At 42.5% G+C, this 26,798-nt stretch overlaps 1 pseudogene; it reads left to right on the plus strand.

Moving 5' to 3' along the window:
* Positions 1 to 8,598: 8,598 nt before the first annotated feature.
* Positions 8,599 to 25,627, plus strand: LOC148138338 (putative G protein-coupled receptor 139; annotated as a pseudogene).
* The last annotated feature ends 1,171 nt before the right edge of the window (positions 25,628 to 26,798 follow it).

Genomic DNA, 26,798 nt, shown 5'->3' on the forward strand with positions numbered 1-26,798 from the left:
AATTATGTTTGCAGGAACATTCTATTTTGCTCAAAAATACACAATCTGCAGGCAGTCAATGCAGGAAATCATTCCATGTATTTTTTTAAAATTCCACTTTGGAAATAGAATCAGTCTGACTCACGATTGGGATACAGACAGACTCTAGCCTCACAACTTCAATGCATTGTTTGCGCTCTGATGTCACTTTTTTTGAAAACCTTAAGTTGTCAAGATAATGTGACTTAAAACAAGTACTGGCATAGAAAGAACATGGAAGAACAAAGAAGATTTACAGCCTAGGACCAGGTCCTTTGGCCCTACAAGCCTGTGCCGATCCAAATCCATTGTCTAAACCTGTCGCCCAATTCCTAAGCATCTGTATCCCTCTGCTCCCCACCTACTCATGTTTTTGTCCAGAAATATCTTACATGAATCTACAGTGCCTGTTTCTCCGAGCTCAGCTGGTAACGTGTTCCAGGCACCTACCATCCTTTGTGTAAAGTACTTGCCACGTGTATTCCCCTTAAACTTTTCACTTTTCACCTTGAAAGTGCGACCTGTCGTTATTGAATCCTTCACTGTGTGAAAAAAGCTTATCTCTATCTACCCTGTCGATACCCTTCATGATTTTGTAGACCTCAAGCATGTCCCCCCTCAATCTCCTTTTTTTTTTCTAATGAAACAATCCAAACCTTCTCAACCTCTCTTCATAGCTCGCACATTTCATACCAAGCAACGTCCTCGTAAACCTTCTCTGCACCCTCTCCAAAATGTCCGCATCCATTTGGTAATATGGTGACCAGCACTGTTGCACAGTATTCTAAATGCGGCCAAACCAATGCTTTGTACAATTTTAACATGACGTGCTAGTTCTTACACTCAATACCCTGTCCGATGAAGGCAAGCATATAATATGCCCTCTCGACCATTTTATCCACCTGTGCGGCAACCTTCAAGGTACAAAGGACCTGAACTCCCAGATCTCTCTGGTCATCAACTTTTCCCAATGCTCTTCCGTTCACTGTATAATTCACTCGAGAATTACTTACCAAAATGCATCACCTCACATTTGCCTGGATTGAATTCAATCTGCCACTTCTCCGCCCAACTCTCCAGAATATCTAAATTCTCCTGTATTCGTTGACAGTTGATTGAGTTTTTTTGAAGAAGTAACAAAGAGGATTGATGAGGGCAGAGCAGTAGATGTGATCTATGTGGACTGGAGTAAGGCGTTCGACAAGGTTCCCCATGGGAGACTGATTAGCAAGGTTAGATCTCATGGAATACAGGGAGAACTAGCCACTTGCGTACAGAACTGGCTTAAAGATAGAAGACAGAGGGTGGTGTAGGAGGGTTGTTTTTCAGACTGGAGGCCTGTGACCAGTGGAGTGCAACAAGGATCGGTGCTGGGTCCTCTACTTTTTGTCATTTACATAAATGATTTGGATGTGAGCATAAGAGGTACAGTTAGTAAGTTTGCGGATGACACCAAAATTGCAGGTGTAGTGGACAGCGAAGAGGGTTACCTCAGATTACAACAGGATCTGGACCAGATGTGCCAATGGACTGAAAAGTGGCAGATGGAGTTTAATTTAGATAAATGCGAGGTGCTGCATTTTGGGAAAGCAAATCTTAGCAGGACTTATACACTTAATGGTAGGGAGTGTTGCTGAACAGAGACCTTGGAGTGTTGGTTCAAATCTCCTAGAAAGTGGAGTCGTCGGTGGATAGGATAGTGAAGAAGGCATTTGGTATGCTTTCCTTTATTAGTCAGAGTATTGAGTACAGCAGTTGGGAGGTCATGCTGCGGCTGGACAGGATATTGGTTAGGCCACTGTTGGAATATTGCGTGCAATTCTGGTCTCCTTCCTATCAAAAAGATATTGTGAAACTTGAAAGGGTTCAGAAAAGATTGACAAGGATGTTGCCAGGGTTGGAGGATTTGAGCTACAGGGAGAGGCTGAACAGGCTGGGGGTGTTTTCCCTGGAGCGTCGGAGGCTGAGGGGTGACCTTATAGAGGTTTATAAAATTATGAGGGGCATGGATAGGATAAATAGACAAAGTCTTTTCCCTGGGGTCGGGGAGTGCAGAACTAGAGCACATAGGTTTAGGGTGAGAGGGGAAAGATATAAGGAGACCTAAAGGGCAACTTTTTCACGCAGAGGGGTGTGCATGTATGGAATGAGCTGCCAGAGGTATTGGTGGAGGCTGGTACAATTGCAACATTTAAGAGGCATTTGGATGGGTATATGAACAGGAAGGGTGTGGAGGGATATGGGCCGGGTGCTGGCAGGTGGGACTAGGTTCGGTTGGGGTATCTGGTCGGCATAGATGGGTTGGACTGAAGGGTCTGTTTCCGTGCTGTACGTCTCTATGACTCTATGACAGTCTTCTGTGATTTCTGCTACTCCACCAATCATCCTGTCATCTGCAAACTTGCTGATCATACCAACAGTGCCCTCTTCCAGGTCGTTTATGTATGTTACAAACAACAGTGGCCCCAGCACTGACCACTGTGGAACACAACCGGTCACCTTTCTCCATTTTGTGCAACTCCCTTCAGCGACTACTCTCTGTCTCCTGTTGCACAACCAGTTCTTAACCACCTAACGAGAACACCCTGCAGAATATGTGACAGCACGTTCTCCATTTGTTTACCATGGGAAACCTTATCAAACGCCGGACTAAAATCCATGTCTATGACATCTCCTGTCCTTCCTCCATCTATCAGCTTGGTTGCTTCCTCAAAGAACTCTATTAAGTTGGTAAGACGTGGTCTCTCCCGCACAAAATCATGTTGCCTATCACTGATAAGCCCATTCTTTTCCAAATATAAATCGATGTCATCCCTCAGTACCTTCCACAGCAACTTTCCCACCATTGCCATCAGGCTCACTGGTCCGTAGTAACACAGAATTTCCATACTACCTTTCTTGTACAGGGGACAAAATAATTAACCCTCCAGTCCTCTGGCACCTCACCTGTGTTTAAGGATGCTACAAAGATATCTGTCATGGTCCCAATTATTTCCTCTATCGCCTGCCTCGGCAACTTGGCAGATATCCCATCAGGTCGTGGGGATTTGTCTTCCTTAACATATATTCGCTACTTATGTCAACGTGATCCGGAGTAACCAAACTTCTATCTCTAATTTCAAAATTCATCATGTCCCACTCCTCAGTGAACACTGATACAAAGTAATCATTCAAAGTCTCACCCATTTTCTCAGGTTCGACATATAGCCTTCTTTCCTTATCCTTTAGTGGACCAGTCCATTCTCTAGTTACCCGCTTGCTTCTTATATAAGAATAAAAGTCTTTGGGATTCACCTGAATTCTGCTTGCTAAAGTTATTTCATGTCCCGTTTTTGCCTTCACGATTCCTCGTTTAAGACTGATCCTATTCTCCTAATATTCCTCCATGGCCTGTTTTGTTCTTAGCTGCTTGGACCTTATGTATGCTTCCCTTTTCTTCTTGACTAGTCGTATTATTTCTCCTGTCATCCACGGTTCATGAATCTTGTTTTTCCTATCCTTTGGTTTCAAGGTGACATGCCTAATCTGCACTATCTTTAGCTTATCTTTGAAAGTCTCCCACATATCAAATGTGGACTTCCTTTCAAATAGCTGACCCAATCCACATTTCCTAGCTTCTGCCTAATTTTGATTCATTGGCTTTGGCCCAGTTTAGTACTCTTCCCTTTAGACCACAATCACCTTTGTCTATGCGTATTGTAAGAGTTATGGAATTGTGGTCACTGTACCCAAGGAAATCCCCCACCACGACTTCTACCACCTGGCCTGGCTCATTCCCCAATACCAGATCCAATATGGCGCCTTTCCTCGTCGGACTATTGAAATACTGCTCTGGAAAACTCTCCAGACCTCTGACACTAACTGTATCACAGTCAACGTTGGGAAAATTAAAATCTCCTATCACCACCACCCTGTTGCATCTACATCTTTCCATAATCTTTTGACTTATTTTTTCTTCTACCTCATGCTCATTTTAGGGATGCCTGTAATATAGCCCCAACAATGTAACTGCACCCTTCCTATTTCTCAATTCCACCCATAATGCCTCACGACTCAAGCGCTCCATAGTGTCCTCCATTCGCGTAGCCATGATACCTTCCCTTGCCAGCAATACAACTCCGCCACCCGCCCCTTTTACTTCTCTCCCTTTCCTAACTGAAGCGTCTATATCTTGGAGCATTTATTTGCCAATCATGCCCTTCCTTCAACAAAGTATCTGTGATTGCAATAATGTAATACTCCAAAATACCAATACAAGCCATACGTACATCTGCCTTTCTCACTATACTCCTTGCATTAAAGTATATGCACTTCAGGCCACCAGTCATTTTGCATTCATTTCCTCTCTGCCTACTCTTCCCCTTAATAATGCTAACTCTATGATTCTTATAGTCTCCAGTTTCCACCTCGCTGTCTACCTGTCTTCTCTTCTCGTTCCCAGCCCTCTGCCACATTAGTTTAAAACCTCCCCAACAGCAGCAGCAAAAACTCCCCCAAGGACATTGGTTCGAGTCTGGTTCAAGTGGAGACCGTCCAATTTGTAATAGTACCACCTGCCCCAGAACTGGTCCCAATGTTCAACCAATCTGAACCCTTCCCTCTTCCACCATCCCTCAAGCCACGTGTTCATCCTGCCTATTTTTTCATTTCTACGCTGGCTCGCACGTGGCGCTGGTAGTAATCCCGAGATCAGTACCTTTGAGTCCTCCTTTTTGACTTCTCTCCCAGTTCCCTGAGTTCTGTTTTCAGGACCTCATCTTGTTCTTTACTTATATCGTTGGTGCCGATATGCACCAAGGCCAAGGCTGTTCACCCTCCCATTTAATGAACCGAAACCTGCAATCTATTCTAAAAGACGAAAGACTTAACAACAATCTCGGTTTGTTCAATGTATCATTTCAGTTGCATGACCTTGAAAGGTTTTGCTATAAATTCTGTGTCTTATAGTCCTGCTTGATAGCCACCTGATGAAGGAGCAGGGCTCCGAAAGCTAGTGCTCTCAAACAAACTTGTTGGACCATAACCTGTTGTTGTATGAGTTTTAACTTTGAAAAGTTGAGACAGAGGCATTCTGAAGAAATTAGGTGGGATTGCGAGGAAAATTTCTTTTCTATCTTATTGTATTGAAAACATCGCCTATAAATATAGCTTTAAATCACGCGTCGAATATAAACTGGCGTGGTCATTTTTCAATTATCAATATTCTATTATACCACATTCATGCATTTCTTTTTATTCGAAATAATATTTCATCCATCTGAAAGACCTTTATATAGAAATAGTCACAAATGTAGGATGGTTCTGTACAGCAGCATGACAAGGGACAAAGAAAGAGTTTGACTCGCTCCAAAAAGCCAAAGACGTCTCTTACACATAAAGGCAATACTTAAGTGCATTTGAGGCACTGGAAGGATCCCATAATTGAACGGAGCTTCATCGTGCATTGGCTGAAAGACCTTTAAATGGTATTCTTTCGCCACTGCACCATGGAGGCATCTGCCTCAAGCTATCGCGTGGCCCTCACAAAATAGTTCTGGACCTTGGAATGTGCCCAACTGCAACACTTGGTCAGGATCAACTCCTTGTTCTGGAAGACCAACAAGTTTTGGACACATCAATGAGCGTCTTTTTATCAACCTCTTGGTCCTCCAGGCGCAGTCGATGCCTGTTGCAGACTTGGCAAAGGCAAATTCCAGAAGGAGATGTGTGATAGTCTATAGTACATCTCCACACTCCCACACCCCCAACAGCTTCGAGGCATCGTGTGATGGTACAGATCCACCAGGCATATATGTGGTTTCTGACAGGCAGTATTCTTCTCGACACTAACCATGGCATGTCTTGGTTCTTGTTTAAAAAATACTGCTGTTGAGGCATTCTACCAAGTGAATCTGATAGCCTGCCCAGGGAAGCGCGCGACAGAACCCACCCTCAGATTTTTCCGCAGGATCTCAGGAAAGCTACCTACTCTCCACTTCCTGAGAGACTGTGGTCAAAGGTGTTTCTCTTTGCATGAGGGACAGGTGATAAGGACCGATCCAACTACCTGGACAATTCGGTGGCGATGAGACCAAGTCCATCTTTCGCAACACTCTGTCCTCATTTTTTTTTAAATTTCAGAAACATACTTTATTCATAAAAGTATCTTCATGGACGCAAATAGTCACTAAAGTAGTTCATTTCTGTACACTAGCGTATGGATTTTCTTGCAAAAATATACGTTCTTCATAAAAATACATCCTTATGTACATGTACAATTAACGAAGGTGTTGACATCTATACACTCTTTACATACAGAGAAGAAATGAAGCCTTGATGTTCACCATTCACTGTGTTTGCAATCAACCTCTTGGCATTTTAGCTGAAGCAACAGCAGGGCGCAATACACAGAGTTATATACAAAATTACATTTTCTTCATACAAATAAATCCTTGTGTACAGTTGATGAAGCCGTTCAGATCTATACTGTCTTTACTAACAGAAAACGAACTTAAGCTATAATATTCACTATCCCCTATCTTTACAATGTAAATGAAGTAACCAAAACAAACAATCATTTGCATTCGGACGCCTGGTTCTGGAACGTCCTTCCTGCACATTCCCTGTTTGATGCTGTTCGATATTTATGTGGTCTCAGATAAGTAGCTGAAATCTCTTCATGGATGTCTGAGGTGAGGTGAAGTTTAAGCATAGCTTTAAAAAAAAATCCAAAACTGCATTAGTTCCGATTTCGATTTCAGGCCAACTCATCTTTCTTTTGCTGTTTTCTCACATTTAATAATAGAATTACGGGGCGGCACGGAGGCTCAGTTGTTAGCACTGCTGCCTCACAGCGCCAGGGACCCGGGTTCAATTCCCGCCTCGGGCGAATTTCGGTGTGGAGTTTTCACGTTCTCCCCGTGTCGGCGCAGGTTTCCTCCGGGTGCTCAGCTTTCCTCCCACAGTCCAAAGATGTGCAGGTTAGGAGAACTGGCCATGCCAAATTGCCCGTAGTGTTAGGTGGATTAGTCAGGAGTAAATATAGGGGGGTGGGTTTCTCTTCGGAGAGTCAGCATGGACTTGTTGGGTCGAAGGGCCTGTTTACACACTGCGGGTAATCTAATCTAATCTAACCTACATTAGTGACCCTTCAGTCCGCAGCAACTGTCCAGTGAAGAGAAATTGAGCAGATTATGCCTATATGCCCTGGGGTTTTGATGAATGAGAAGAGATCTAATTGAGTAGCGGGGATTGGCAAAGTAAACGGGGAGAGGATGTTCTCTCATAGTCAAGAAGTCGAGGTCATATTTTTAGGGTAAGGGGGAGCAGAAATGTGGAGGATTTACATCTCTCAAAGGTCGTAAATTCACTCTCCCACAGTGCAGTGGATGAGGGACATTGAGTAAATTTAAGGAGCAGATGGACAAGTGTTTAATCAGTAATGATTGAGGGGCGATGCAGAGGGGACAGGAAAGTAGAATTGTGGCCAACTTGAGATCACCAATGAATGGTGCAGCTAGCTTGAAGGTTTGAATTGCCTCAACTTATCCCTGGCTCTTATGTTTTGTGCTCGTTTGTTCCAGAGTTAATAGAACCTTGGAAGGTCATCATCAATGCATCCAATATTCTAGTGGCCACGTCCTTAAGTACGCTGGAATGCAGGTTATTTGAGCCGAGTGATTTATCAGCCTTTAATGTGATCCGTTTACCCAACACCATTTTTCTGACGAATGATGGTGTCCTTCATTTTCTGTTTAGAGCAGAGAAAGTTGATTGGGGATCTGAACAAGGTGTTGAAGATTATGGGAGGCATGGCAATGTGGATAACAAGCGGCTGTTTGCTTAGGATCAATAATAAGGAAGGCCGAGCCGGGGGATGATATTAAAGTGACAAGCAGGAGGTTAAAAGAGGAATGAGGGAAACCAGAGGCCGGCGGGTGTCAGGAATGCATGACCTATGAGGATAGTGGAGGCAGAAACCTAAAAATCTTTTTATAAAGTATTGGGGTATGCACTCGAAATGTGAGATCATTCAAGGCTGTGGGCCGAATGCTGGAACAACGGTCTAGCACAGACGTTGGATAATTTGTTTTGCAAACTCGATGGGCTGAAGAGCCTCTATGGCTCCTTCATCGCACTAGACTCTGTCCCCAGTATTACTAGTGCTTTATTTACGCCCTCCGTTGTTAAGACAGAACTAAAATATGTATTTCCAGGATTTTCAACCATTTTCCACAGTTTTAATTCCCTTATTTTGAGTTATTCCTCCTTATTAATCATTTTCTCCTGACATTCCCATAATATGTTTGAGAATTTTAAAAACTTTTCTGTGCATGTTCACACTCATTCTCTCTCTCTTCCCCTCTTAATCAACACTTTGTTCTACTTTGCTGAAATCAAAACTACCCCCAATCCTCAAGTCTGCTGTCTTTATTTTTGACAAATGGGTATTCTTGTTTCTTGGATCTCAAGCAAAGAGGTATGACAACTGTAAATTCCCTATAGTCTTCCCACAGGTATAAATCGCAGATTGCAACAACGTCATGTTTTAATTTTAAATTATTCGGATTCAAAATCACAGACCAATTAACGGAGAACAAAATGCTTGAAGTATTCCACAGTATTACTAAAATAGTGTACGCAATCATCGCCATCATTGGAGTGCCTGGTAAGTGACAATAACTAGTTCAGGTTTCTGAATCTGTTGGGGAACTGTTATTGTTTTTGCTAAAACAGAAATTGCTGTGAGATCTCTACAGGTTTGGCAGCATCTGTGACAGAAATCAAACTTAACATATTCCCTGCTTTCTCTCCACAGATGCTGCCTGACCTGCTGAGCTTTTCCAGCCATTTCTGTTTTAGTTTCCAGCGTCCGCAGTTATTTCAGTTTTTACTTGGTTACTGTCTTTGTTGTCGGATTGATAGGCAGTCGCATGTTGTTCCGTTATCTTGTTCAGTGCTAATCAGCATGTTCTCACCCAAAAAGAGAGCCATTATTTCACTTGAGAGAGAGAGAGAGAGTTGACTGGTGGTGTTTGAACTCAAGGATCATTACGTCTGAGGTAAGGGGAGAGATTGAGGAGGGAAGTACTTCGTAGTAACCTCAGGCAGGGTAGGGAATTGAGTTCATTTTTCTGGTCTGCCTCTACAGCATAAATCAGAATTTCCATACAATCCCTGCAGTATGGAAACCGGCCATTTGGCTTAATCTGTCCACAGAGATTCTCCAAATTACATGCTGGCCAGAGTAAACGCCCTAATCTATCCCTATGACACTGCATTTCCCACAGGCAATCCACCTGGACACTGTGGGCTATTTAGCAGGCCAAGCCACCCAAACTGCATATCTTTAGACTGTGGGAGGATAAGGGAGCAGGCGGAAGAAACCCATGCAGTCACGGGGGGAGTGTGGAAACTCCACACAGACAGTCGCACGAGGATGATATTCAGCCTGGGTCCCTGGCGCTGTGAGGCAGCCGTGCTTACTACTAAGGCATCGTGCAGCCCCATTTAACTGAGCCAACCTGAAACCTTTGCTTAGGCATAACAAATAACTTAAACAAACATGTAACAAAAACAGAAAGTGTGGGAAACTCAGCAGGTTTATCTGTGTCTGTGGAGAGAGAGAGAAAGCAGAGTTAACGTTTCGAGTCCAGACTTCATTGAGTTCTGAACAAGTCGCATTGCACTCGAAACGTTAATTCTGCTTTCTCTCTCTACATCGATTCTGCCAGACATGCTGAGTTTCCCCCACAGCTTCTGATTTTGATACAGATCTCCAGCATTCCCATTTATTTGCTAGATCCAGAAAGATGATCTTCCTCGTTTAACTCTGCCGTTTTGCTCGATTTCATTTCCTGAACACCTGATCTTATGTCTCACACACATTGCTAATTCTGCCCATCTTTGACATTTAGCAGCACTGCGGACTTTTGATTTCCACTTGAGGGGAAATAATTGTCCGGGCGAAGGAGGAACACAATGTAATGTTAAATTACACTGTGTCTGGTTCATTATATGGAGAGGATTCCATGTTTTATTGAGATCGTGTGCCACCATCCAAGTTTGCAAAGTTAATTCACCTACTGGATCATTTGGTCAAATGGCCACTCGTTGGAGGGATTCATTATTCGAATATCAATATATTCCGTAACCATGATGTGAAGAAACCGGTGTTGGACTGGGATGGACAAAGTCAAAAATCACACGACGACAGGTTATAGTCCAACTGGCTTATCTGTAATCACTAGCTTTCGGGGAAGGAGCAGTGCTCCGAACGTTGGTGCTTCCAAATAAGCCTGTTAAACTATAAACTGATGTTGTGATAGTTTTAACATGTATTCAGTCTCGGTGGCTTCCTCAGACGATCCCAGCACTTGTGTAACTCAATGTTGCACAAATTAGAGATGTGATCATGGTAAAGGCACACAAAGTTTGCGTTCATAACAGCAGGAAATACCACACCTTGAAGATCTAACTGTACTGTGAGCGATAGTAATCACTGATTTACCAGTAATCATAGAACCCTGTCAGTCCTGCCCTGCTTTGAGCCATGCTTCTGAAATATCTGTGATGTCCCAGTCCCATGTCACCAACCACACTGAGTGCATCTGCCTTACCTGTCAGGCGTCTTACATTGTGACAAAGGAAGTGTGATTTATCAGTCTTAAAGCATTTGCTGTCTTTTCCCTCCTGCCTTAACTATTTGACTTGCTCCACTTCTCAACGGTACCAGCCTCAAACTTAGCACCTTTCTCACTATCATTTCCCTACCCCCTGACCCCTCACCAATTATTGAGTTTAAGCCCGCTCGAGAGCTCCTGCAAATCTCCCCGCTAGTATATTGTTTCCCTTCTGATTCAGCACCAATCGTCCTTCCACTCCAGTCACATCTACCCCAGAAGAAATTCCAATGATCCAAAAATGTGAAACCTTCCCGCCTGCAACAGCTCCTCAGCTATGCATTAATCTGGTCTATCCCCATATTCCCACTTTTATTAGCATATGGCAGCAGCAGTATTCCAGCTTTATGACTGTGGAGGACCGACATTTGTACCTCCTGCCAAATTGCTTAAATGATCCATTCAGAGCCTCCTCATTCTCTTCCTGTATTCCATTGTATCCTGACAAGACAGCGAAAGGCTAATGCAGGGTCAGGTAGCACTGTTCGCCCGACATTGGATCACTCTCCACTTGACACTTATTGGCTTTGATCATACACTTGACTTCATTGAATCAACCCTGCCTTCCACTTAAGAATATAATCAGATCGTTTTGTATTTGCTGGAGTTCAGATGAATGAGAGGCGAACTCGCATAGGACATTGTAAAATCCTAGCAGAACTGTTCGCGGTAAACACAGGAAGGATGTTCCAAATGACCAGCAACTGGAGATCCAGGGGTCACAGTTTAAGGATACACGGTGAGACATGCAGAATTGAGATGTTAAGAATTTTTTCCCCCCACAGCCTGTGGCATGTATTACTAGAAAATGCATTCAAGACCTAAGGATTGTATGGTTCAAGAAAGAGTTGCATTATAGCCCTTGCGTTGTAGAAACAAATGGATATGGATAGATAAGAAGGAACAGGGGACTGAGTTGGATAACAATCCACGTTCATATTGAATGCCTGCACAGGCTCAAAGGGCAAAATCGTGTATACCGGATCCTAATTTTTTTTTGTGTATTTCTGTGTTGATGTACATTGTTGCATTCTCCTACAATCACTACGAAATACACTTATTTTAACTTGCACCGTTTCCTTAAATCTCTGCATCCTTGGAATTCCCATCACTATCTGAGATGAACATGAAGCTCTCTCCTACTCACTCTCTTCACTCACCTGAGGCGTGGTGGCCCTCAGGTTAAATCATCACCAGTCATTTCTCTCTAAAGAGAGAGCAGCTAAATAGTCTGGTAAGAATATGATGACTTGAGCATTATTAATAAAGTAATTGTTTTAATCAGGGCAGTCTACATACAAATTATATGTGTTCCCCCTCCTATGATGACACACCACTCTCTCTCTAACCTAATTCAGTTAATAATCCAAACAGTTCATATTGAGAAGATGTGAACCATTGACTGACATTCATAAACATCTGATCATATTCAATGTATTGTTATGGGTGCTAACTTCAACACCAAAATGTCTTGGCTCATGAAAGAAAATGTGTTTGTGACTAATTCCCTTTATTTTCCCGTCTGCTCTTGCAGTCAATATCATGGCCATTATAATCCTGTCTTGGAGAAAGTGTGGACTTAGCAACTGCATCACGTGTTACCTCGTCACTATGGCAGTGACGGATCTATTGCTCATTATCATTGAGGTTATATTGAGACACATGAATAGCTATTATTTCCCACTGTGTTTCTTGGACATTACCCCTGTATGTAGCATTGTCAGTGTCCTCAGTTGTGCAGCCACAGATTGTTCGGTCTGGTTCACTGTCACTTTCTGCTTTGATCGATTTATGTTCATCTGCTGCCAGAAGAAGAAAATCAAATATTGCACAGAGAAAACCGCAGGTTTTGTTCTAGCAATGACATTCATTTTATTATTATTGAAAAATATTCCTTTCTACTTCGTATATGAACCTGGAGAATTAATTGACAATGTACCATGGTTCTGTTCTGTGAAGTCAAGTTTTCATACTGAGCCTGGGTGGTTAGCATTTTCTCAATTTGATACAATTTTAACACCAATACCCCCATTTGTTTTAATGATATTGTTCAACGCACTGACTGTCAGACACATTTTATTGACAAGTCGAGTCCGACAAGGACTGAGGAGTGTCAACAAGGGCAAGAATCCCTGTGACCCAGAAATGCAGAACAGAAGGAAATCTGTGATTTTACTCTTCGCCATTTCGGGAAGCTTCATACTTTTGTGGCTTGTATATGTCCTATATTGCTTTAACGTTTCATCTTACTTTGATGATACTTCATTTTATATTTTGGAACAAGTTGGGTATATTCTGCAGAACATCAATTGCTGCACAAACACTTTTACTTACACGGCGACTCAGTCCAGGTTCAGAGAGCAGTTGCAGAGTACTGTTAAGTATCTATTCACACCAATTATTCTGTTAATTAATAAGTAGAAAATATGTTTGTGGGCTCTTCTGGTGTCCCTAACTCTGAGAAAGGAGGACCGACATCATTCCAACCTGCTCCATATGTCTTGAGTAACATCTCTGAAGCAAATATCGAAACAAATGAAACTCAACGGCAGACTAGCAATGAGTCCAGGTGGTTCTAGTCCATGAGTGTTATAATTACCATAAGCCTTCATCAAAGGATCAATATCAGCATTGGTGCCCTGATGAGCCAAATGAGATTTGTAAAGACAGCATGTTCTCATCAATTTCTTCTTCATATGACTTCAATTGGGGCACTTGGGGATAGGGAATAATTGCTGACCTTGGCAGCAATACGCACATTCAAAGTGTGAGAGGAATCACATTTCAATCAACTAAATGCTCTTGTGTAATGGGGAAGCTCCTACACCAGAGCACAGAAAGACAGCGCTGAGACATATTTTTGCACTTGGAATAAACTGTCTCTATGCAGCTTTGTTTGAAATAATTTGTGATCTCCGGACGGAGCTCATGGTGTTTGAGTGGACAATGTTATTGCTGGCAGATCCCAGATTCTGTTTTTGTTACTTCATCACGGTGCATGAACAGCAAAGCGCCTTCATAATTTGACATTAAACGTGTTATAGTAATGAACTTGTTAATTTACAGAAATTTGAAAAAGAGTAACTAAGCTGGGTAATGATGTAACATTGATCTCTCCAAGGAGCTTTCACACAGTATAAGGCAATGTCTCTGGATTGTATCAGCTCAGAGTTTCAAACAAGAAGCCTGTCAGCTGCCTGAAGGGACAGAACATCTCGTGCAGAAAAATACTCAGACCAACTAATCAAGTTTAGAAAGTTTTCGACACCAACCTTACTTTTCTGGGCTCCTCTGGTGTGACATTATGATTGTTGAACTTGCTTCAATCTGGCGCTGATCTGAAAAAATAATGTCTCCAGCTCACTGACTCATCTGCCAGATACCAGAACAGTGATAACAATTCACCGAGCAGCATTCTCATTACAATTCTCCACAGAAAGAGACTCCCAACTTCACCGCTGCTGTAGCAATTTCAGATTTCTGTGTTCTGTCATCTTTTCCGGATTCATTCGGTTGTATAAGGAAAGGTCATGCAAGTTATTTCTGAAGACGGGTCACTGGACCTGAAATGTTAACTGCGCTTTCTCTCCGCGTGTGCTGCCTGACCTTTTGAGCAAGTTCTGTTTTTTTCTTATACAAATGAGGCCTATTTTCACAAGCATTTAGAAGGCTAAGGTGCAATCTGCACTATGCCCCACAAGGTATCAACACGAAAAGACTAGGTTTTCAATTGTTGAGGGACTGTTGAATGAGTGAACATAGTCTGAGAATTAAGGTCAGACCGTTCAGCAAAGATGTTACGCTGCACATCAGAAATAAACGATGAGAGAGGTTTGCAAATCTCTCTCACAAACGGATCAGTTGTTCGTTTTCAATCTGATATCGTATTTTTTTTATTTTGGCAAGCAAAGGAATTGAGGGATATGCACCCCACTTTGATTTATAAAGCTTAATGTAACCTTCCCTTCTGGAAATTCTCTCCTCCTCAACCTCTCTCGTTAGGGAACTCAACGCCTGACAGTTCGCCCTCCTGGTCCCTGCACATTGAGGCTTCTGTCATGTCGAGATGTGCAGATTTCCGGTGTAAGTATCACAGCTGTCCTCACGCTAACACATTGTCACGTGGGCCCCCCTGCATACTTTGTTTTGCTGCAATTGGGCATGACACGTGGAGTAGTCTTCTTTGAAACCCTATGCAGGCTCTGATGATCTCTTTCCTGATTATTCTGCAAACACTTACAAAGTTTGGTCGAATGCTAAGAACAGGAGATAATTTGATCCGAAGAGAATGGGAAAGTTTTGTTTATTGACAGTCCAATCGCCAGTCCTATGACTGAAACAAGAACAGAAATTGTTGTAAATGTTGGGCAAGTCCAGCATCATCTCTGGAGAGAAATCAGAGTTAACTTATCAGGTTGAGTGACTCTACCTCAGAACTGGTGGTAGTAGAATAATTTCGGTTTATATGCAGAAGATAGCTTTGTGGGAAATGTGTAATAAATGACTGATAGGTCGGTACAGTATTAAACTCACTGCCACGTCTCTTCCAGGCATGCCAACCTTGGGGAAATTCTGTTCCTGTCACCGACGGGACTACCGTTCCATTCCTTCCTTCGTGTCCTCTGTCATTAATTTCACCTTTCTCTGATCAACTGTTTTTCTCTCTAAATGGGCTTTAACCCGGCTACTTATTTACTCCATTCCCCTCCACATGTAATCTTCTGCATATAAACTGACATTTCTAAGTTGCCATAATTTCCTGCGAATGGGTGCAGAGCAGAAAAATGCACACACACGCACACACACACGTAGACACGCAGAAACAGGCACACATAGAAACACACACACAGAAAGAGAAACACACACGTACACTCACACAAAGAAACACACACACACACACACAAAGAAGCACAGGTTTGAAACTGGACTGACCTTCCTCAGAGTGCAACACAATCCGTGGAGAAAAGTTATGCTCCCTGTGCAACATAGAAAACATTTTTCCTTCACAATTATTCCTCACATTATACACATTAAATAGTGTGTTATGCTCTCCCTGCAATGCAGAAATAATCTGTCTTTCAGAACTATTCCTCACATTATACACATTAAATTGAGTGTTTCTGCTGCATTTGTACACAGGCACCTCTGAGTGTCCCATTTCATGAGGACACTGAGTGAATTTTATTTCATTTCCTGCATCTTTCACTGTTGTCTGGGGGTGAATTTGCATTTGCCGATTTGTATTTGCTACTTTGTTCTAAAAGTACACAACCAGAAGGCAATCAGTTCATGTGACACTTAATAAATTCCTACTTTGGAAATAAAACCAACCTGACTGTAGTTTGAGAGACAGACAGACTCAGAACTTACACCTTTAATGCATTTTCTCAGCTGAGATGTCACCTTTTCAGATGAAACCTTAAGTTATCTCGAGACTGTGACTTGAAGGAAGTTCTTAGATATAAATATTAAAATAGAGAAATCTACATCCACATTCTAAGTACTTAAAGAACAGCATTCTATTTTTAGGCAAAAGTGAGCACTGCAGATGCTGGAAATTAGAGTCTCGATTAGCGTGGTGCTGGAAAAGCACAGCAGGTCAGGCAGCATTCGAGGAGCAGGAAAATCGAGGTATCGGGCAAAAAAACATCATCAGCAATAGACTTGCTGTGCTTTTTCAGCACCTCTAGACAGCAATCTATTTTTGATCAATACTTCACATCTGTTGAAAGGCGATTTGATCTTTTCCTTTAAAATCTGTGTCCTATGATCCTGTCCTACGAGCGACATGGTGAAGGAGCAGCGCTCTGAACGATAGTATTTCCAAATAAACCTGTTGGACTATAACCTGGTGTTGTGCGATTTTTAACTTTATTCACCCCAGTCCAACACCGACATTACCACTTCTATGGACACATCAATTTCTGTCCATACGGCCAAGTCACCATGAATCCCATGCACCTAATACTCTGGATTAGCCTGCCATGAGGGATGTAATTGAAGGTGTTACTAAAATCCATATAGACAACATCCACTGCATTACCCTCATCGATCAGTTTCGTATTTTTCACGTCATACCTCAGGGAGTTCATTGCAATGGTTTCTTTGAAGTATGAAATAAACGTGCAATGTGAGAGATTCTCAGACTGATGTTTTCTCAAAAAAAACAATGCTGCTTGTGCAGTGGCATGGGCTGTCCAGCAGAGGGTGGCATTGTATTACTTTAAAGAGGGACACAGAGACAGAGAGAGAGAGATTCTCTGAGTCTTAGATTCACCACATTTTAATTCATTCATTCATTCAAACGTCCATCAGAGCAAAGTGATTCCCATTGCAAACACAGATGGACACTTACACAGACGCAAAATATGACCCTAAAACTACAAAATGTCGGAGTACAAATTGAGCTATTCAGCCCAACAAGTCTGCTTCACCTTTCAACCATGGCAGATAATTTCTCAATAACATTGTCTCACTTTCTCCCTATAACCGTCAATCACCTTGACAATCAAGAACTTATCTATTTCTGTCTTAAATATATTCGATGATCTATCCTGCACAGCCCTCTGTAGCAGTCAATGCCACAGATTTGCCACTCTCTGATTGAATACGTTTCTCCTTATCTCCGTTCTAAAAGGTTTTCCCTTTCCTGTAAGCCTGCTCCATCGGGTCCACACTCTCCACGAATGGAAACGTCTTCCTAAAATGCACGGTGTCCAGACCATTCAGTGTTCAGCATGTTTAAATTATTATCACACAGATGCACACATATGCATATGCACACACGTACAAACATACACCGATATCAACACAGATGCACAGACATACACTTAGAAAAACACACACGCATGGTTACATATGCGGGCACACACACAGACAGGCTTCCAGAAACACACACAGATACAGGCACGCGTGCTCACACACACACAAATACACACACAGACACAGGCACGCGTGCGCACATACACACATGCACACACACAGGCATGCACAAACACATAGATACACGCATCGACATGACAATCAATTGTATTGCCTTCAAAACAAGGGGAATTACGAAGAGAGGAAGTTTGACCCCATTTCAACGTTTTCAGTGCCAAAGCAATAGAGACCCCATGACATTGAGATGCACACACCCCTGGATGGTGTCAGCTTCCGGAGTTTCTTTGGAGCTGGACCCATCCAGACAAGTGGGGAATAATCTCTCACACTTCAGACTTGTACCTCGTAGGTGATGGATAGATATTAGCGAGTCAGGAGTTGAATTACTTGCCGCAGTATCCTTCTTCTCTGATCTACTCTTGCAACTACTGTTTATGTGGTGAGTTCAATTGAGTTTCTGCTCAGTGTTAATCCCAAGAATGTTGACAATGAAGGATTCAGTGATGGTAGTGCAGTTGAATGTCAAGGGGCAGTGGTTAGACTGTAAGAGGGCATGCCAGGAGCATATTAGGTATACCTAATAATGAGGTGTCACTCTGCTAAAGCTACCAAGTAGGACTACTTGCGTGCCAAACGGCATGAACAGCAAGTGATAGACAGAGCTAAGCGATCCTACAACCAACAGATCAGATCTAAGCTCTGCAGTCGTTCCACATCCAATGTGAATGGTGGTGGACAATTAAGCAACTCACTGGAGAATGATGTTTCACAAATATCCACATCCTCAATGATGGGGGAGCTCAGCACATCAGAGCAAAAGATAAGGCTGATGCATTTGCAACAATCTTCAGTCCGAAGCGCCAAGTGGGTGATCCATGTCGAGTTCCGCCAGTGGTCATCAGCATCGCAGATTCCTGCCTCCAGCCAAGTCGATACACGCCACTGGATACTGCAAAGGCAATGGGGTCTCATAACATTCCAGCAATAGTACTGAAAACATGTGCTTCAGAACTTGCTGACCACTGGTCAACACCGGTGTTTACCCAACAATGTAGAAACCTGCAACACAAACATAGGATAAATCCAAACTGGCTAATTATGACCAGTCTACTCTCGATCATCAATAAAGTGATAGGAGGAGTCATTAACAGTGTTATCAAGCAGCAACTACTCACTAATAACCTGCTCAGTGACGCCCAGTTTGGGTTTCGCCAGGGTCACTCAGCGCCTGACCTCTTTATAGTCTTGGTTTAAACATGGACAACATAACTTTCCAACTTCTCTACACAGTACCCTGACTGATGAAGGCCAGTGTGCCAAAAGCCTTCTTCAATGCCCTGTCTACCTGCGACTCCACTTTCAGAGAACCATACACCTAAACTCCAAGTTCCCCATGTCTCACTGTATGGATTAAGATCTTACCACTCACCATGAAACTCTACCTTGATTCGATTTTCCAAAATGCAAGACCTCACAATTATCTACACAAAGCTTAATTTCCCATTTCTCGAACACTTGCCCAGATGATCAAGGTCCTGTTACAATTTCTGATAACCTTCCTCACTGTCCATGATACCACCTATTTTAGTGTCATCTGCAAAATTACCATTCATGCTTGTAACCTTTGATCCAAATCATTGATATAGATAATAGCAGGAATGGGATCTGCATCGATCTCTGAGGCACTCCACTAGTCAGAGACCTCCAGGACAAAAAGCATCCTTGCACTGATACTCTTTGCTTCCTACCATCAAGCCAGTTGCATATGCAGTTTTCCAGCGATCCCTGGATTCCAAGCGTTCTAACCTTCCAGAGCAGCGTACCATGAGCAACCTTATCCAAGGTCTTACTGAAATCCACTAGACTAATTCTACCACCTTGCCCTCGTCATACTTCCTGAACATTTCATCAAAGAACTCTAACAAATTTGTGAGGCATGATCTCCCACACACAACATTATTCCTAATAAAACCCTCTCGTTCCAAATGCAGGCATATCTTACCTCGCTGAATTTTCTCAGCTTAATTGCCCACCAAATGTTTATGTTTACTCATCTATAGTTCCCAGGTATTTCTTTCCAGCTCTTTTTGAATAATGACACAATAATCACTCCCCTCCAGTCTTCCAGGAACTCAACCATACCAACAAATGATGCAAAAATAGTAGCCAGGACCCCGGCAATTTCCTCTCACGCCTCTTGCGGTGTTCCTGGATATATGTGGTCAGCACTAGGAGATTTATCCACCTTCATGCATTCTAATATGTCCAACACCACCTTTGCTATGATATGAACGGTCCTCATGATATCACGACTAACGTTCCCAAGTTTCCAAGTCTTCACGTATTTCTCCACAGTAAACATAGAGTAGAAGTATTCATTGAGGACATGACCCATACATGTCTACTTTGGTCCTTGAGGTGCACTATTCTCTCTCTAGTTATTGTTTTACCTTTAATATGCTGAAATGACCTCTTTGGATTCACACTAATCTTCTCAGACAAGCCTACCTCATGCCCCCTTTTTGCCCTTCTGATTTCCTTCTTCAGTAAACTCCTGCGTTCCTGATATACCTCCAGGGATTCCCTTGGTACCAGATGCTTGTAGCTGAGCCATACCTCCACTTCTTCTGGTCAAACCCTCAATATCTCTGGTCACCCAGGGTTCCCTATCCCTGTCAGTCTTGCCTTTCCACCTCACAGGAGCATGTAGACCTTAAACTGAAGCTATTTCACTTTTAAAGCCCTCCAAATGTTCGGAGATCACTATGCCTGCAAACAAAGTACTCCAGACCACACCTGCAATCTACTGTCTAATTCAATCAAAATACGCCTTGCCCCACTTTAGAACTTGAACTTGTTGACCATCTATGTCCGTTTCCATAGATATTTTAGAATTAATAATCTATAGTCATTGGTTCCAAAGTGCTCCCAACTGTCCCCTGTGACACTTGTCCAGCCCTATTTCTCAAACATTGGTCAGGTTTTGCTCTTTGCCAAGTAGGATTCTTTACATACTGCTTAACGAAACTTTCCTGAGCGCACTTAACAAATTCATATCTGGACCCTTAACGCTCTGATAATCCCAGTCCCTCCAATCACTCTGCATACTTGATCTTCTAATTCCCGTTGACGACTTGGGGACCTGTAGAACAAGCTCAATAACGTCAACAAACTCTTCTTATTTCTTAGGAAGATTTACTCTGTATCAAACCCGTATATTTGATCGGGGACAGCGTAGTGAGAGCTTTACTCTGGCACAGACTCACAATGTCCCTTAGGGAGGGAATTCCTGGATTCTGACCCATTAGCACTGAGGAAACGCTGATATATTTCCAAGTGACGATGGGACAGCGAGACAGAGCGATAAGGTGTGCAATATGTCAGGGCTTCAGATCATTGGCCATGGCTATCATGGTCAGATAGCCACATTGGTGCGTGTGAGTCATCCCACTTTTGGGAAATTTACTCTGTGCCCTCAATGTGCCAGCTTCATGCATGCAGATTCCTCCCAAACACATATTGACACATAGAAAGATTCTTAAGGGCTTTACACTACGTCTAACATTGAAGCACAGGAAATAGAAGCAGAAGTAGGTCATTCGGCCCTGCGAGCCTGGTCTGCAATTCAACGCACTCTGCCTGATCACCCAGTTCAATCCCCTGTTCCTGTTCTCTCCGCCATTTCTTTTGAACCCTTTAGCCCTAAGAACAACATTGACTTCCATCTCGTAAACATACAATTTTGTGGCTGGAACTGCTTCCTATTGCAGATTGATTCATAGGTTCCCCACTCATTGGGTGAAAACATTTCTCCTCATCTCAGTATGAACTTACCCATCCCGTATCCTGACGCCCTAGTTCTGAGATCCCTGGTCATCGGAAATATTCTTATTGTGTTTACCATAGCAGAACTTTCCAGGGTCCGATGAGGTTCCAACTCATTATTCTCAACTCCAGTGAACAAATCCGAACAGATCCAATCTCTGTCCATGCATCAGTCCTGCCATCCCAGGAATCAGTCTTGGAAACTAGACTAGATTCCCTACAGTGTGGAAACAGGCCCTGCGGCCCAACAAGTCCACACCGACCCTCCAAAGAGTGACCCTTCCAGACTAATTTCCCTACCCTTAGCCCTAACTAAGGTACCTGACACGATGGCAATTTAACTAGCCTATTCACCTCACCTGCACATCTTTGGACAGTGGGAGGAAACTGCAGCACCCGGAGGCAACCCACACAGACACAGGGAGCATGTGCAAACTCCACACAGACAGTCGCCCAGGGTTAGAATCGAACCTGGGTAGCTGGCAATGTGAGGTAGCCGTGCTAAGCACTGAGCCATCATGTCACCCACATGCTTTGTCTCCCTCCATGACCAGAACATCCTTCCTCAGATAAGGAAACCCCACACTGCACACAGTATTCCAGCTGGAGTCTCATTAAGACACCTGCACAATCACAACAAGATATCACCGCAGCTGTAATCTAATCCTCTCGCGCTCAAGGCCAAAGCACCATTTAACTTCTTCACCACTTGCTGCACATACATGCATCCCCTGAGCGACTGGTGTGTGGTGAGCTCTCAGATTTTGTTGCACCTCTCCCTTTCCCAATCTAACGCTGTTCAGACAATAACCTGGTTTGTTGTTCACGCCCCTAAAGTCGACTGGAACAACCACGTCTCACATCACCCAATCCCAACCTCGTGAAATGTTCGCAGTTATTGGCAAATTCCTACCACGGATAATTCCTCCCTACCCAATCATGTACAATCGAAATAAAGATTTGGAAATATAGTTTCAGAATGCTTTTATTCAAGGTTTTGTGAAGCTGCAAGTTTGTGGAGATGGGATGAGTAAAAACATTGTCGTGTTCCATCAGTCATGATCATATTGAATGGCGGATCAGTCTTGATGAGCTGAATTTGTAATCCATTGCATATGTCCCTGTCTTAAACTTAAACCATGTACCTCTAATTCTGACACTGTGCTGCCTGGTCCAGGAGTCACCTGACAAAGGAATCATCTAATTCACATCCACCGATGAAACATTTCATAACGTTCACTGGAATTGCCTCACATTCTTTCAAATCGTAGAAAGTGCACTGTCTGTTTCCTCAAACCACGTGCACCCTCCATATTAAATAGCTTGTCAATTTCTGCTCAACCTTATTTCTGCTGGAGCTGTACCTTCATTATTTTGTGGACCTTCATGTTGTGTTTGATGATATCTTTAACATTTTATTGTTTGTTTCGAACAAATGGGTGACTTGTCTGGGATTTAGTAAACAAGGATGAACCAGCAATTAAAAATAAACAAATAAACAGGGATGCTGGACATACGAAACAGACTGGAGAAACTCAGCAGATATAGCCTCAACTGTCGAGAGGAAGCAAAAATAGCCTTTTCGGTTTCAGTGACCATTCTTCAGAATTGATTTTAGAGAGCAAAAGCGGGATTGAATGTGTGTGTGTTTCTATTCTCCCTCCTTAATTCTGTCTATGTCTGTCTGAACCTGTCTCTATCTGTATATCTCTGTTTTCTCATATTGTCTCCTCTGCCATTCTGTCCCTGTCAATCTCGATCTCCATCTTTTCTCTAATTCTTTCTATCTCACACACTTGCTGTCTTAATTTCCACGTGTCTATCGCTCTGTCTCCCTCGTTCTTCTCTCTCAATCTCTCCATCCCACTCTCATTCACACTATCTCTGTCTTTGACTCTCTCACCCCACTTCTCTCTATTTTTCTTCCCTCCCCTTTCTGCTTTTGTCTCTCTGCTTGAAATGATGATACCACAATTCTAAGGCATTGCTGCTAAACCTCTTCAAGAATTTTTTTTTGTATTCAGTTACTGATCACACCGAAACGTTGTCACGATCTGTTTTTCATTGAGTTGAAAATGTAACGCCATAAGCCTAGAGGGGTGATCTTACAGGCTACAATTGAAAGACTTGGGGAATTAAAGTCTTCAGTTTATAATTCAGGGAGAGACTTCTGCATCTCAGAGAAAGTTAGCACCTCACACTGAAAATATCCCGTCCAATTGATGATATGCTGAAATTATATTACATGATATTTGCTGTTATTGGAATTCCTGGTAAGTGTCAATAGCCTGCGATATTGTGTGATTATGTTGCTCTCTGCTTTTACTGTGTGTCTCATAATACTTCGTGCTAAATTAATTGTCACACTTATAAGTTGTCGTGAAGAGTAAAATGATTTGGTTAAGTTAATCGTTTTGAATTATACCTGATGCTTTACCCGATATCGATTGGTGTTAATACATCAGTGTCACTGTAGTGGCTATTGGGTCAGACCTATTCAGCTGCATGCATATCATTAATTAATTTAATTTTGTCTGAATACTGTCTATTTAATTCCAGAGGCAATACGTTTGTCTTTTTATTGTTACTTTTTCTTTTTATTCTTGTTGTTGCTACCCGAGTTTCGTATTTTCTGAGTTTTCCTGCATACTTATGTTCTACACAGGGTAGCATAAGTAAACATTTGCCCTTAAATGCTGTTGTATAGTTTTGCTTTATACTCATATGCAGTCACCTTCAGAAACATTCGTCCCCTCTTCTTATTCACCTTCATACATGTTATTTTTTATGTTAATGTTTGTATTGGTGGAAGTTCCAGAACACTGTTTCTTCACACAGTCTATCACTGTCACGAGCCTTCCTTGACTTCTTCACTTCTCGTTCAGAATTTTTTTTATCGAGTTTCCCATTGTCTTATCAGTGAACAGATATTTATCTCATCCTCCAACTTGCCTCCTCATCCATCAACGCCATCAGCAATACGTATTGACTTGCCTTCTGTCCCTCTGACCATTCTGTCACAACACAATGAAATTAAGGTCTGGACGTCTTCCTGCAGAGATCGAAAAGGAAATGGATATATGCAATTAGCTCCCTCGATTACACTTAACAGACTCCTTCTCCTTTCAATAGCAGCAACTGTTTACGTGAATATTTTCAGATTTGATCACTGCAATCATTTCTAAAAAAGTTCCTTGTGTATTTGAGGGGGTTCAAACACAGTTTGACTGATAGCTTTTCTGATTTCCTCCCTTCAGTCGGCAAGATAAACTTACAACCTTCATTGTGCATGGAGGATGTATGTTCAGTCATTTTCACATCATTTTCCATTCCTTTCCTTTCAGCTAATTTAATGGCAATTGTCATCCTGTCTCATGGAAAGTGTGACCTATATACCTGTACCACTCGCTACCTGGTGGCCATGGCAATAGCAGATCTTTCAGTCATTTTTTTAATCAACTTGTTGTGGCACATCAGTTATCATTATTTCCCAGGGACATTGCTGGATATTGCTCTTGTGTGCAGCCTCAAAACTGTACTCGCCTCTGCAACGATAGACTGCTCTGTCTGGTTCACAGTTGTTTTCTCCTTTGATTTGTGGCCATTTGTTGCCAGAAGCTGAAAATGGAATATTGCACTGAGAAAACTGCAGTCATTGTTCTAACAGTAACCTGCTTCCTACTCTGTTTAAGAAACATCCCATACTACTTTACATTTGAGCCATTGAGTATAATCGACAATGTACCATGGCTCTGCACTGTGAAACCAAGTTATTATACTGATCCTGGATGGGGGGATTTGATTGGTTGGATCTGATTTTAACCCCTATACTTCCGTTCACTTTAATTCTATTGATTAATGCACTGACAGTCTGACACATTTTAGTGTCTACTCGAGTGCATAAGGGACTGAGAGGTCAGAGCAATGGAGAGAATGCCAGAGACTCAGAGATGGAGAGCAGAAGGAAGTCTGTGATTTTGCTCTTCACCATTTCGGGCAACTTCATCGTTCTGTGGTCAGTGTATGTTGTAGAATTCTTGTATTCTAAAATTACAGGAACTGTTCCGATGGATTACATACTGTCTGAGCATATATTTCAACAAATTGGATGGATGTTGCTAGATGCAAATTGTTGCATCAATACCTGCATATATGGGTTGACTCAGTCGAAGTTTCGAGAGCAACACCTGAACATGTTGCAATATCCCTTTACAGCAATTATTAAATTATTGAAGACATAAAGCAACTGAGACTTGTCCAAGGGCAGCCAGCCAATCAGAGAGCACCATGCAATAACTGAAAGCAGATCAGCCAAACAGACAATGATCTGCTGCAACTTTTTCCGTCAGGCAGAAAATACAGAAGCCTGGACCGATGCACCAACGGGGTCTGGAACAGCTCCTTTTCAGCCAGTATTAGGCAGATGATTGCACTCTCTCGCCTCAAATAATGCTTATATTGCTAACATTTATATCGCTTAGCGCACACCCTGTGAAGTTTCATCTGAATGCCTCTGTCTAAGTTTATTTTATCTGTACATTCTTCCTTACCATGATCTGCCTGTACTGCTCGTAAACAAAGCTTTTCACTGAACTTTGGTACTCGTGAAAATAAATAAATCAGCCAATCAGATAACTGAAGCCATGGACTGGTGAAAAAACTTAACCAATGTCCAACCTTGAACAGAGAGCACTGTTAAAACAAGAAGTTGACTCGTGAAGTCAGTCGCCTGGGACGACCAGTTGGTAATTCCGACAGAGGCTGACCTGTGACCAGTAGTTGGTGTAACGAACAGAGAGTATTAAGGCTGACCTGCTTCTCTCTTGTCCAATTGAATGAACATGGTCTCTGCCTCACATCTGCACCACGTGGTCCAAGATCCTGGTCAATTGGAAAAATCCAGGAAGAACGACTTTGATGGTTCAAGTACCAAACACTGTCAGAATTCCCTCCTCAGCTCAGCATCACCATTGGTCACCGACAATGTCATGGAGAATCGATTCGGTCCATCACTTAGCATCCGTGCAACTTATTAACCAATCGTAATCCAGTCCTTCTGTTTTCCATTGTGTCTTGAAATATGAGTGAATGGGAGTGTGAGTCGCTGCTTATTTTCTCTTTATTTGTGGATTGCTGCGCGTTGCTGCCAAAACCAGCATTTGCACCTCAGTTCCAATTGCACAGAGGTCAACCAGACCCTGGAACCTCGTAATGATGGCAGATTTCCTTCCCTAAAGGAGTGATCAAGCTGGACTATTGTGGCAGCAGTTAAAAAGGGAGTTTTGTGTTTTGGCACAGATTTTAATGAAGGCAGAATTAAACATCTGTGACTCGAGGGCATCAACTGAATTATTGGAATATTGCTTCCGCATTACTGATTCCCATGAATTTACTATTGTGGAAGCACTTCCT

This window comes from Chiloscyllium plagiosum, unplaced genomic scaffold (genome assembly GCF_037043375.1).
Source record: "Chiloscyllium plagiosum isolate Xiang-an unplaced genomic scaffold, Cpla_swu_hap1 HiC_scaffold_40, whole genome shotgun sequence".
Lineage (NCBI taxonomy): Eukaryota > Metazoa > Chordata > Chondrichthyes > Orectolobiformes > Hemiscylliidae > Chiloscyllium > Chiloscyllium plagiosum.